We start from the raw sequence: 13,697 nt of genomic DNA on the forward strand, positions 1-13,697 counted from the left end.
AACACAAGAGGCAAAAATAAGATATGATAAAAGGAAAAAAAATGGACGAAGAAAGTCTTGCCTTTACAGTGATAACATTGAATGTTAATGGAGTAACCCCCCCAATCAAAAGGCAGAGATTAAAGTTTTCACAGACAAAGAAGCCCTGAAAGAATCTGTCAACAAGAGACCAACCCTACAAGAAATACTAAAAGGAGTTCTGCCAGGAACAGGTGAGGGAGGTATGGAGGAGGGCACAAAATTGAAGAGTACCATTAAGGGTAATTTAAAGACTACAGAGAGTAAGAGGGAAAAGAGTACATGTATCTGACAAATAAAATAAAAAAGATAAGATGATGGACTCAAGAAATGCCTTTTCAGTAATAACTTTGAATGTTAATGGATTAAATCTACCAGTTAAAATATGCAAATTAGCAGAAGGGATTAACAAACATAATCCAGCTATATGCTGCTTAAAAGAGACTCATTTTATACACAAGGATACAAATAGACTGAAAGTGAAAGGATGAAAGAAGATGTTTCAACAATTTGTAACCAAAAGAAAGCAGAAGTAGCTATACTAATATCAGACAAAATAGACTTTAAATGTAAAGACATCATTAAAAACAAAGACATAAGAGATAAAGACATCATAAGAGACAAAGGACACTATCTACTAATTGATGGGTCAATTCACCAAGAAGACATAACAATCATAAATGTTTATGCTCCCAATCAAGGAACTCCAAAATACATGAGAGAGAAATTGGTAAAACTGAAGAGAACAATAGCTGTTTCAATAATCATAGTAGGAGAGTTCAATACACCACTCTCCTCTATAGATAGAACAAACAGACAGAAAATCAACAAGGAAATAAGGAAGTTAAATAACTTGATAAATGAATTAGACTTAACAGACATAGGTCATTGCATAGGTCATTGCATCCCAAAGTACAAAGCTATATATTCTTCTCTGGGACTCATGGAACATTCTCCAGGATAGATCATCTGCTGGGGCACAACACAGGTCTTTATTAATTTAAAAATATTGAAATTATTCAAAGCACTTTCTCTGATCACAATGGGATGAAGCTGGATCTCTATAACCACCAAAGAATGAGGACATTCAAAAATATATGGAGATTAAATAACACACTCTTAAACAACCAGTGGGTCAAAGAAGAAATTATTAGACAAATCAGCAGCTATCTGGAGATGAATGAAAATGAGAATATAATTTATCAGAATTTATGGGATGTGGAAAAGGCTGTGCTGAGAGGGAAGTTTATTGCCTTAAATGCTTATATTAAAAAACAAGAAAGAGCAAAAATCAAGGACTTAACAGCAAACCTGGAGGAACTTGAGAAAGAACAGCAAACAAACCCCAAGGCAAATAGGAGAAGAGAAACAACAAAGATTAAAGCAGAGATAAAATGAATGGGAGACCAAAAGATCAATAAAAGCAATCAATAAAACCAAAAGTTGGTTCTTTGAGAAAATCAGTAAAATTAATGGGCCACTAGCAAGACTGAAGAAGAAAAAAGAGAAAGAATGCAAATGAACAAAATCAGAAATGAGAAGGGATGCATTACTACAGACACTGAAGAAATAAAAGAAAGCATTAGAGGATACTATGAACAACCATATACCAAAAAACTAGACGACGTAGATGAAATGAACAAATTCCTGGAGACACACAAACAAGCTACACTAACTCAGAAAGAAATAGAAGAGCTTAACAAAACATTCACAAGTAAAGAGATTCAATCAATCATCAAAAATCTTCCTACAAAGAAAAGCCCAGGGCCAAGTGGCTTCACAGGGGAATTTTATCAAACATTCCAGAAAGAATTAACACCAAATCTGCTCAAATTTTACCAAGAAATTGAAGGAAAAGAAACTCTACCTAACTCATTTTATGAAGCTAATATAATTTTAATACCAAAACTGGGTAAAGATGCTATAAGAAAGGACAACTACAAGCCCATGTCCCTGATGAACATAGATGAAAAAATTCTCAATAAAATATTAGCAAATCGAATGCAACAACACATTGAAAGAATTATACACCATGACCAAGTGGGATTTATACCAAGAATGCAATGATGGTTCAACACATGAAAATCAATTAATGTAATACAGCACATTAACAAATCAAAAGAAAAAAATCACAGGATCATCTCTACTGATGTTGAAAAATCATTCGACAATATCACATCCTTTTCTGATAAAACACTCCAAACTATAGGAATCAAAGGTAACTACCTCAATATGATAAAGGGAACATATGAAAAACTGATAGCCAGCATCATACTCAATGGAGAGAGACTGAAAATCTTCCCCCTAAGATCAGGTACAAGACAAGGATGCCCACTGTCACCACTATTATTCAGCATTGTGCTAGAAGTTCTAGCTAGAGCAATCAGGCAGGACAAAGAAATAAAAGGCATTCAAATTTATATTGAAAAGAAGAAGTAAAACTCTCATTATTTGCAGATGATATGATGCTATACTTGGAAGATCCTGAGAAATCTACAGCAAAGTTACTGGAGTTAATAAACAAATTCAACAAGGTGGCACAATATGAAATTAATGTGCAAAAATCAGTAACATTTCTAATCACAAGCAATGAGCTAGTTGAAGAGTCAGTTAAGGAAAAAATTCCATTCAAAATAGCAACTAAAAGAATCAAATATTTAGGGATGAACTTAACTTGGGACATAAAGGACTTGTACACAGAACACTACATAGCATTGTGAAAAGAAACTAAAGGAGATCTGAATAGGTGGAAAGAAATTCCCTGCTCATGGAAGGAAGGCCAAATATAGTTAAGATGTCAATTCTCCCCAAATTGATCTACAGATTCAACATAGTACCAATAAAAAATCAACAACCTACTTTGAAGATTTGGAAACGCTAACTACCTAATTCATCTGGAAGGGAAAGAGTCCCCGAATAGCTCAAAGCATCCTAAAAACGAGAACAAAGTGGGATGATTAACACTCCCTGACTTTAAAACCTATTATAAAGCCACAGTGGTCAAAACAGCATGATACTGGCACAAAGACAGAAGCATTTACCAATGGAATCGAGTTGAGGGTGCAAAAATAGACCACCAAATCTATGGTCTAGTGATTTTTGACAAGGCCCCTAAATCCTCTGAACTGGGACAAAATAATCTTGTCAATAATTGGGCATGGAAGAACTGGATATCAATAGCCAAGAGAATGAAAGAGGACCCTATCTTATACTCTACACAAAAATTAACTCAAAGTGGATCAAACACCTAAATATAAGAACTAGCACCATAAAGCTTCTAGAAGAAAATGTAGGGAAACATCTTCAAGACCTAGTAATAAGAGGTAGCTTCCTAAACTTTACACCCAAAGCACAAGCAACAAAGGAAAAAATAGATAAATGGGAGCTCCTCAAAATCAAATGCTTCTGTACCTCAAAAGACTTTGTTAAAAAGGTGAAGAGGCAGCCCACTCAATGGGAGACAATATTTGGAAATCACATATCATATAAAGGTTTGATTTCCTGTACATACAAAGAAATCATACAACTCAACAACAAAAGAACAAACAATCCAATTATAAAATGGGCTAAAGATATGAATAGGCATTTTTCTGAAAACCAAACACAGATGGCTCAAATGCACATGAAGAGATGCTCATTTTCACTGGCTGTAAGGGAAATGCAGATCAAGACTACAATGAGATACCACCTCATAGCTCTAAGAATGGCTGCTATTAAACGTCAGGAAGCTATAGATGTTGGAGAGGATGTGGAGAAACTGGGGCATTTATACACTGCTGGTGGGAATGTACAATGGGGCAGCCACTGTGGAAGAATGTTTGGCAGTTTCTTAGAAAACTAAATATCGAGCTACCCTATGATCCAGCAACAGCACTACTTGGTATATGCCCAGAAAAGCTGCAAGCAAGGACACAAACAGACATTTGCACACTGATGTTCATAGCAACATTATTCACAATTGCCAAAAAATGGAAACAAACCAAATGCCTATCAACAGACAAGTGGATCAACAAAATGTGGTATATACATATGATGAAATATTATGCAGCAGTATGACAACATGACGTCCTGAAGCACATGACCAGGTGGATGAGCCTTGAGGACATAACACTGAGTGAAATTAGCCAGACACAAAAGGACAGATACTGTATGACTCCACTTTTATGACCAGCATAAAGGCATAGTCAGAGACTTATAATACAGAATACAGGGGACTTAGATATACATAGAAACCAGAGATGGGTGAACCATTAGTTAACGAGGTTGAACTCCAATGTAACGGAATATATAGGAGTGAAGGTAATTCTCTAGTGGGTCTAGAAGTAATATTACCATATTGAAGATGAACAAGATTGAAAGTGTTGTTCATAGACCTAAGTGTCCCACTGACTCACACTAGAAGCATGGATGAGTTCTTGTAAGAATTACTTCAAAGATTAGATTCTTTTATAAAGAGTTTTTAAGTCTGCGGTTTAGGGGGAAAACTGCTATGGCATGCTATGTGCTATGTTCAAAAGGAAACCACCAAAGTCGAATGTGATGATAAAAAATATTTAAGCCTTCTAGTCTCCTACATTGTAGAGCAGCTAGAAGGAAAAATATGAGGAGATTGTATGGGAGTCCATGACAAACTCTGGGATCTATCCTGTAATACTTTTGAAGAGTGCTTTGAAAACTGTTTCTTTTTTATTTCTTTGCTTTGTATGTATGTTATACTATACAATAAAAAAATAGTTTAAATAGAAAAGGAAACCATCAGCACTACCACAGCAAGAGCAGAGTTAAATAATGGTGGGAAGGACAAGAGTTAAGAGGAGGTTTAGATTTCCACTTGGTGAGGGTGTGTTTATTGGTTTTCTGTCTCTTGGAAACAATGAAATGATCTAAAATTGAGACTGTTGATGGACTGTGGACTTTGAGCCCTCTACGTGATGCTCAATGTATGCAAGTGGCTGAAGGATTCACTGATGGAGAAGTAGAATGGCAAACAATGGTGGATACTTTTGAACAAAGGCTGTGCATCTGCAAAAAAGAACAATGTCATGAGGCATGCAACGATGTGAATGTACATGTGGGACATTTGATGAGACAAAATAAGCCAGAAACAAAAAAAGTGTCATACAGTCACCATCAGAAAATGCTTGTTAGAAGACAGGGGCCTAGATTGTAAGCTTTAGAGCAGGCACATTAAGTCCAGAATGGTGATTATTATTTCTGAATTCTGAAAGGCTATTTTACATATATAACCTGATATTTAGAGATAAGAATGAAGCTGTGTAGGTTGGGGTTAAAGTAATTCAGAACATAGAGATAAGGAAGACAGTGTCTATGTTTTAGAACCACACATACTCTTTGAGACCAATGGAAGAAAGGTTTATTCGATCTGGACTAAAATTTTCTGTAGTGCATAATCTAATTCAATTTATCTGTATAGTTCATTTGAACAACTGAAAGACAGAGCGCACAGAATGAGAAATCCTGTGTAGATTATTGTAATGTCTGGAAACATCCAGAGTATATTAACCAGATAATCAAAATGTTTTGGCAAAATCCCCTGAGGGAGGTTAGAAAGACTATGGAACTATTAAACCTTACCATAAGGGAATCCCGTGATACTGTGGCAAACTTTAGGCACACCCAAATCAATAGGCCATGGGCTCGATCATGAGGCTTACTCTTGTGAAGCTTATGTAGGTTGCATAGAAGCTTAGACTACCTATAGGCATACCTGAGAGTTACTTCTGGAAGACCTCTTTTGGTGCTCAGATGCGACCTCAGTCTCTCTAAGCCCTACTCTGCAAATGAAATCATTGCCTTCTCCCTTACATGGGACACGATATCCAGGAGTGAAAGTCTCCCTGGCGATGTGGGAGAGGATTCCCAGGGATGAATCCAGACCTGGCTCCGTGGGATCAACAATTACATCCTGACCAAACAGGGGAAAAGATGTGTAATTAATTATCAGTGGCAGAGAGAGTTCAAATGGAGTTGAGAAGCTGCTCTGGAGGTTGCTCTCATGCAAGCTTCAGATGAACCTTACAACCTATCATAACCTGCCAACCCCTAACCAGGACCATTCCAGCCAATCCTAAAGAACACCTAAGGCAATTATAAGATTCTACAAGGGTTCCAGGCACTAGGGTAACATGCCAGAAACCTACAACCTCAAGATGGGTCCCTGGTCCAGATAAGTCCTGACACCTAGCCCAGCCTCTCCAGAACATCACATAGTTCCATCTCCCTACCCAATATTAATGACAGACCTTTCCAATATCAAAAGTTTAGAATTGCCATAGCCCAAACAATCCCAATGAGAGGTACAGAAAGATCAAAGGTGATAGTGTAATTAGACATAGAAGATAGGACTTAACAAATGAATATGAATGCTGAATCATTAAATTGATATCTGCTTTAGTCTCCAGTATTTTAGAGCAGCTAGAATAAAAACTAAAATTGTGAAATTGTAACCCATGTCCAAGTCTTAAATATTGTCTACAACTAATCGTGGTGCTGTGCTTGGAAATTCATAGCTTTTTCATATATATGTTATTGTTCACAAAAAAAGAAAAAGAAGAAAAAAATGTCAATTGTGATTGATAAAAAAGGGTTTAAACCCTCTAGCCTCCTATATTCTGAAGCAGTTAGAAGGAAAAATATGAGAGGATTGTACGGTAGCCCATGACAAACTCTAGGATCTATCCTATAACCATTTTCTAAAGAGTGCTTTGAAAACTATTCCTTTTTTTTTCTTTGCTTTGTATATATTTTATACTATACAATAAAAAAGTTTTAAAATAATAGTAATAATGAAAATTCAACAAATGGTGCTGCAATTTAAAAATGGGCAAAGAGTTGAATAGACATTTCTCCAAAGAGGATATGCAAATGGCTAAAAAGCACAAGAAAAGTTGTTCAACATTACTAGCTGTTAGGGAAATGCAAATCAAAACCATAATGAGATACCATTTAACACGACTACAGTGGCTACTATTATTATTTCACATCTACTAGAATGTCCATTATTAAAACAGATAACTACAAGTGTTGGAAAGGATGTAGAGACACTCAGTCACTGCTCGTGGGAATGTAAAATGGTGCAGTCACTATGGGAGACAATTTGATTGTACCTCAGGACTGCCATATGATCTAGCTACTAGGTATTGACCAGAAGAAAGGAAAGCAGGGATGTGAACAGACATTTGAACACTGATATCACAGAAGCATTACTCTCAATTGCCAAAAGTTGGAATTAAACCAAGAGCCCATTAGCCAAATGAATGGATAAACAAAATGTGGTATATACAAACAATGGAATATTATTCAACTGTAAGAAGGAATAAAATCCTTATGCGTGTGACAACAATGATGAAACTTGAGAACATTATGATGAGTGAAATAAGCCAGACACAGGAAAAATATTGTTTGATATCACTGATATGAAGTAATTATTATAAGCAAACTCAAAGAGTTAGAATCTAGAATATAGTTTATCAGGAAATAGACTAAGGGTGGAGAATGGGGATGCTTAATTTGTGCATAATTTCTAATTAGGTTGATTGCAAATGTTTGGAATTGGATAGTGGTGATGGTAGCATTATTGCAAGTGTAATTTATTGAGTTGAATTATAGGATAGAATGTGGTTGAAAGGGGAAATTGTGGTAGTGTATGTTATTGGAAGGAAAGTTAGAGGCTAAAACATGGGACTATATAACACAGAGAATCCTGTTGTAGATGATGATTATGGTTAATAGTACATATATAAGCTTGTTCTTTTATGAATTATGACAAATGTACATCACTATTACAATGTGTTAATAATAAGGTGGTATGTGGGAAAAATACACCTATGGATTATAGTTAATAATCATATTTTATATCCTTTCATCAATTATAAAAAAAGGAACTATACCAAAGCAAAATGTCAAAAACAGGAGGATACATGGGAGCATTATATTTTTTGTTTGTTTGTTTTTTGTTTTTGGCATTGGCAGGCACTGGGAATTGAACCTGGGTCTCTGGCAAGAGCATTGTATTTTCACATGACTTTTATGCAAACCTACAACTTCTCTATCAAGCAAAACAAGAAAAATACCAAAAAACAAAAAACAAAAAACAAAACAAAACTCATATGCTAAATGAAAGAAACCAGACACAAAAAAGTACATATAGTATGACTCCATTTGTATAAGATGTAAATAGAAATAAATCTATAGAGACAGAATTATACAGTGGTTATGTAGTGCTGTGGCAGGATAGAGGGCTTGAGAGGTGACTGCCAAGAGATGTGCACTTTTTCTTTTTGGTGTAATGTAAATGTTCTAAAATTGATTGTGGTGATGAATGCACAACTCTGTGACTATCCTAAAAGCCATTTTTTGTGACTTTTGTATGGAGTTTATTGCATGTGAATATATCTCAATAAAACTGCTTTAAAGGGGAAATGATAAACAAAGACCAAACTGAAAGTGACATCCCTCTATACCCACTAGAACAACTATTAAGAAAATGCATAGAAACAAGTGCTATTGAGGATGAAGAAAAATAGGAACTTAAGCACTTTGTTGGTGGGAATGCAAAATAGCGCAGCTGTTGTGGAAAACAGTTTCGTGATTTCTGAGTAAGTTAAACATAGAACGACCATATGACCCAGTAATCCCAATTCTAGGTATATACCCAAAATAATTGAAAGCAGGGACTTGTAACAGATATTTGTACTCCAAATTCATAGTGGTGTTATTCATAATTGCCAAAGATGGAAGCAACCCAAGGGTTCATCTACAGAAGAATGGATTCAGAAAATATGGTGTGCAGGTTTGAAACTGTTATGTACCTCGGAAAAGCATGTTATTTTAACCCAATCTTGTGGGAGGAGACCAACTTGTGGGTAGGGCCCTTTACTCGATTATTTCCGTGGAGATGTGATCTCGTCTATTCAAGGCGGGTCTTAATTAGTTTACTGGAGTCCTTATAAGAGCTCATGGAAAGAGAAAGAGCTCAGAGCTGATACAGAGAGCTGACTCATAGATGCTTGGAAGGCCATTGTAATCAGAAGCCGAGAGCAATGGAACCTGGGAGCAAAGGACCAACAGACTTCAGCCATGTGTCTACTCAGCTGACAGAGGTATCCCAATGCCAGCAGCCTTTCTTCCAAGAAGGTGTCTTCTTCTTGGTACCTTAATTTGGACATTTTCACAGTCTTAGAATTGTAATTTGTAACTTAATGAATCCACTTTAAAAAAGCCAAGACATTTTTGGTGTATTGCATTCTGGCAGCATTAGCAAACTGAACATGTGGTAATTATGTAACATGGAATATTATTTAACTACAAAAAGGAAAAGTTCTGGCATATGCTACCACATGGATGAACCTCGAAGGCATCATGTTGGGGGAAATAGGTAACATACAAAGTGACAGATATTTTATGATTCTAATTAAATGAAATAGCGAGAATAAGAGACAAAGTATAGTACAGTTTACCATGGGTGTATGTGTGGGTGAGTGGGGAGTTAATGCATAATGGTACAGGGTTTCTTTTTGGGGTGATGGGAAAGTTCTGGTAATGGATGGTGATAAATAGCACAAGATTGTGATATGATTAGATACACTGAATTGTATGCTTGAGAATGATTAAGATGGGAAAATTTATGTTATGTATATGTTTCCACAATTGAAAAAGAGAGAGAAACTAAAATAGCAATTGCAATTAAATGCAATATATGATGCTGGACTGATTCAAATAATGGAGGAGAAAATGTCCAAAAAGACATTATTAGGACCTATGAAAAATTGGAGTATAGACTTTATAACAATATTATAGTTCATGAAGTTGACCACCGAAATTAAGATAGTTACACAATGAATATCCTTGTTCTTTGGAAACATATATGGAAGTTTTATTAATTGTTCAAAAAGCATTTTGTATACAACCTCCTCTCAAATGTTTAGAAAATAGATAAATAAATAAATAAATAAATAAGATAACAGATAAACAAACAGCTAGATCAATAGATACATAGGCAGACAAGACAGACAGAAAGATAGTAGAATGACAGGGCAAATCTGGGTGGAAGGTATTTTAGATTTCTGTAAGGGTTTGTATTATTTTTGCAATACTCCTGTAAATTTGAAATTACTTCAAAATTAAAATTAAGAAAAAGGCAAAAATGTGGAAAATTTTCTATTAGATGAGCCCCAATTAACAGGACACTAAGCATTGTTTGAGAAGGAAAGAGAAACATTACTTTTTGTGAATCGGACTCTGTGGTTGTTCTATGTTAATGTGTTGCTCTAGGAGACATTCTTTTAATCTCTTTTTACTATCTCATGAGAAATATTGTAGTAGGGGGAAAATGCTTTCAGGAAGCCATAGACCTCCCTTTTTTCCCCTAGTCAAAAACTCTAGTTCCAGATAATTTTCACAATGATTGGAAAGCATATTCCTTCTGAATAAAACATTCTGTCCCTTGTTTCTAATTTAGCTATCCAGTTTTCTAAGAAAATTTACATCTTCTGTGCTAGGCTTGGAGAAAATTTGTAATTATTCTATGATAGGCAGTGCTGACATTGAGGCACCTGAGTCCCATCTCTGGGCAACAATGACAAATGGTCACTTGCAGTGCAAAGATCAAGTGCTCAGAGTGCGAGGTCAGCTGCTTTACACGACACCTAATGGGACTGTCATTTCTCAGGGTACCCAGCCAAAGGAAGGGTGGCGACATGGGGTACCCATCACTAAGGTGCCATGTCTGGCATCTAAATGGAACTCAGTAATTCCAGTGGAGCCAAGTTATTAGAGATCTAATTGCCATTGTTCAATAAATTCTTTTGAGGTCTTTGTGCCTTGGACTTAAATATTCAACGTCTCTAGCTAGAAGCAATTGTTAAAAATGTGATTGTTTTATGCATTTTATTTTTCAATTCCAAAATACTCCCATGAATCAATAAACAACTTTCAGATACAATGAGGATGGTCTTCAATAAAGCAAGATTGTCTGTGTCATTGGGGTATAACCTTAGTACATTGTTGATCAAAAACTCTGGGGAAAAAACCCATTTTCTGATTTATACTCCCGTCTTGGATATTCCAGATCATGCTTAGCTTGAGAGATTTTTCCTTAGAACAAAAATGTTTTTGTTCGTTTCTTCTTTCTAATTTGGTTTATTTGAATTCATCATCATCCTAAGTTTATTTCAAGTTATTACTTTCTGACTTGCCTTACCAAAGCTAGCTATGAATACCCAGTGGACTATAAAATAGCAAAGCTGTTTTTGTTTTAAATGAGCAATGAAGGTTTTGTCTCCCGTTCAGGGAATACAACATAATCTTCTGAAGGCATTTAGATTCCCTCAAAAGACTGAACCAAAAAATGGGGGAATATAAAAGAATCTCCAACGGGGTTAGTGCTTCCTTAAGTGACCTGATTGACAGCTCTAGGCTTACCCAATGACACTGTCATCGAAGGGACCCTACACTTTTTTCCCAGGTTTTCTCAAGTCTCTGGTGTCACGAGAGGACAAACCCCTGTGGTACTGCCAGGCCCCTCTCTGTCAGAGGGCTAAGACCTGGACTAATTCATTGCAGTGCAGTTTAATTAAACTGCATCGGAGTTGTTTCCCTGGTAAAATAAGTGTGGGAAGAGAATGTGTGTCAAAAGGGACATGCCCCTTACTGTGTGTGCTTTATTGTTACACCACAGCTAATATATTGTGGGAATTCCCATGGAGTCAATGATAAACTGTATTATCGAGCTCCATAAAGTAGGCATTCTACTAGTGCAGGTTACTGTAGCTCACAATTCCATTAATCCTTCTAATTTATTATATTATGGCTATATGTGAGGTCTCATAAATTTATTATACCCCTTTCATCTAAAAAAAACCCCACGCTTGTTTCTCCTCTCAAATGAAACCTCTTATTAGTTGTTGTGTCTGTCTCTAAAAATGTAATAGCCACTTCTAAGAAAATATAATTACTGGCTGAGAAATATAAACTGCATTTGACATGTCTTCTATTCTAAAATTAAAAAATTCTATTAAACCTTGCTGTATGAGCACAAATACTGGTGCATCAAGACCTATTGGATTTTTATTTCCAGTTTTCTGGCACTAAGTTCTCATAAATGACATCTTCATAATTTTCACTGTTCTCAGAATTTTAAGATAGAAGAATTTATTTGTATTACTCCATTTTTAAATCTTTAAATAAAAGGCTAATGTGAGGGCAGATATAGTATCTACTGTGATCATTCTGCATCTCTAGTGCCAAGTACAATGCCTGACAAAAAATTTGATACATAGATGTTAAATAAATGAGAAGGTAAATGCAGCAGAAAATTCTGGGATTGATTGTAAGCAAATATTTCCTTTTTGTGTAAACCATGCAATTTTATCTTTATATATCATTAAAGTGTTTATTAATAATAGCCTATTTTTATCAGCACCGACTGCACACAAGCTTTATTTAAAAGGATGAAAAGTCTAAAAATATGCAGCAGTAATTTCATAAAGCTGTGAAACTTTAGTTGCTTCTTTCAGGTTACATTTCCACTTAAGTTTAGAAACCAGTATTCCTCAAAATAAGTGGGCACCTTTGGGGTTGAGTAAACTAAAGGCTCTGTGGACTAAGTAGAAATATAAATTAAGCTACACTTCATATTCATTGTGGATCAGAAACATACTTGTGCTGTTTGTACATGAGGTGAGATGAACCTTGAAATATTTGAATTGCAACTAGGATGTCATCCTAAAGTAAAATAAGGCAAATGCTGAATGACACAGAGGAGCAGATATAGAAGGAATCTATCTGCTTTAGTTATCATGTGAACAGTGAAAATGACCAAAAGTCTTTTAGGCACTCTATGAAGGGAAATGGTGATTAGTTTCAGTACAGGTAGCCAGGAAGTACAAAAGGAGTGAAAACAATAGGTACCATGTGCATATTATTAGAAATTTGCAAGGTGAAGTCAAGCTTGGAAGTGGAATTGCTAATTCACTTTTGAATCATTTGTCTCGTGTCACTAGTGGGGAGACAGGAATAAAGTTGGCTAATTATCTAGTGACAATTTCTCATGGTCTTGTTTTCCAAATGAAGGCAAACCTTTCCAGTTTCCTTTGATGTCCTACCCTAAAAAGGAAAAACAAAAAAGAAAACAAAACAAAACAAAAACCTTTTAAAATGGGTGCAATAAATGTTCCCAGGAATGACAGTATCAGCAGTCTCAGTGGCATTGCTCATCTCAGCTTTATCCTCAATGCCAGGGCATGAACACAGGTCAGTATCTTGCCGTGTGAAACATCGAAGTTGTTCAGTAATTAACAGGGTCCGTGGCATAATGGAAAATGTATGATTCTTGGCACTTGGCAAACCTGGATTTGAATCCCAGTTCTACCTCTTACTATCTGTGCAAACAAGAAAATTACTCAATTTTTTGAGACTTCATATTTAACTGAAAATTATACTAGATATTGTATGCCCTTGTGCTTTGCATAGTTCTGTCACATAATAAGTTCCCAATAAATAATTGCAATTATTCATCTCTACCATTATCTTTGCTCTTAGGGTATATAAGATAATATGGCAAATCCTTCCAGGGAGATGATATTTGTGTAAAATAATCTTCCCTTTTTCTCTTTTCCTAGTATTGGGTTATTAATTATGTTTCACAGTTTACATATTTT

This window comes from Tamandua tetradactyla, chromosome 24 (assembly GCF_023851605.1).
Source record: "Tamandua tetradactyla isolate mTamTet1 chromosome 24, mTamTet1.pri, whole genome shotgun sequence".
NCBI lineage: Eukaryota > Metazoa > Chordata > Mammalia > Pilosa > Myrmecophagidae > Tamandua > Tamandua tetradactyla.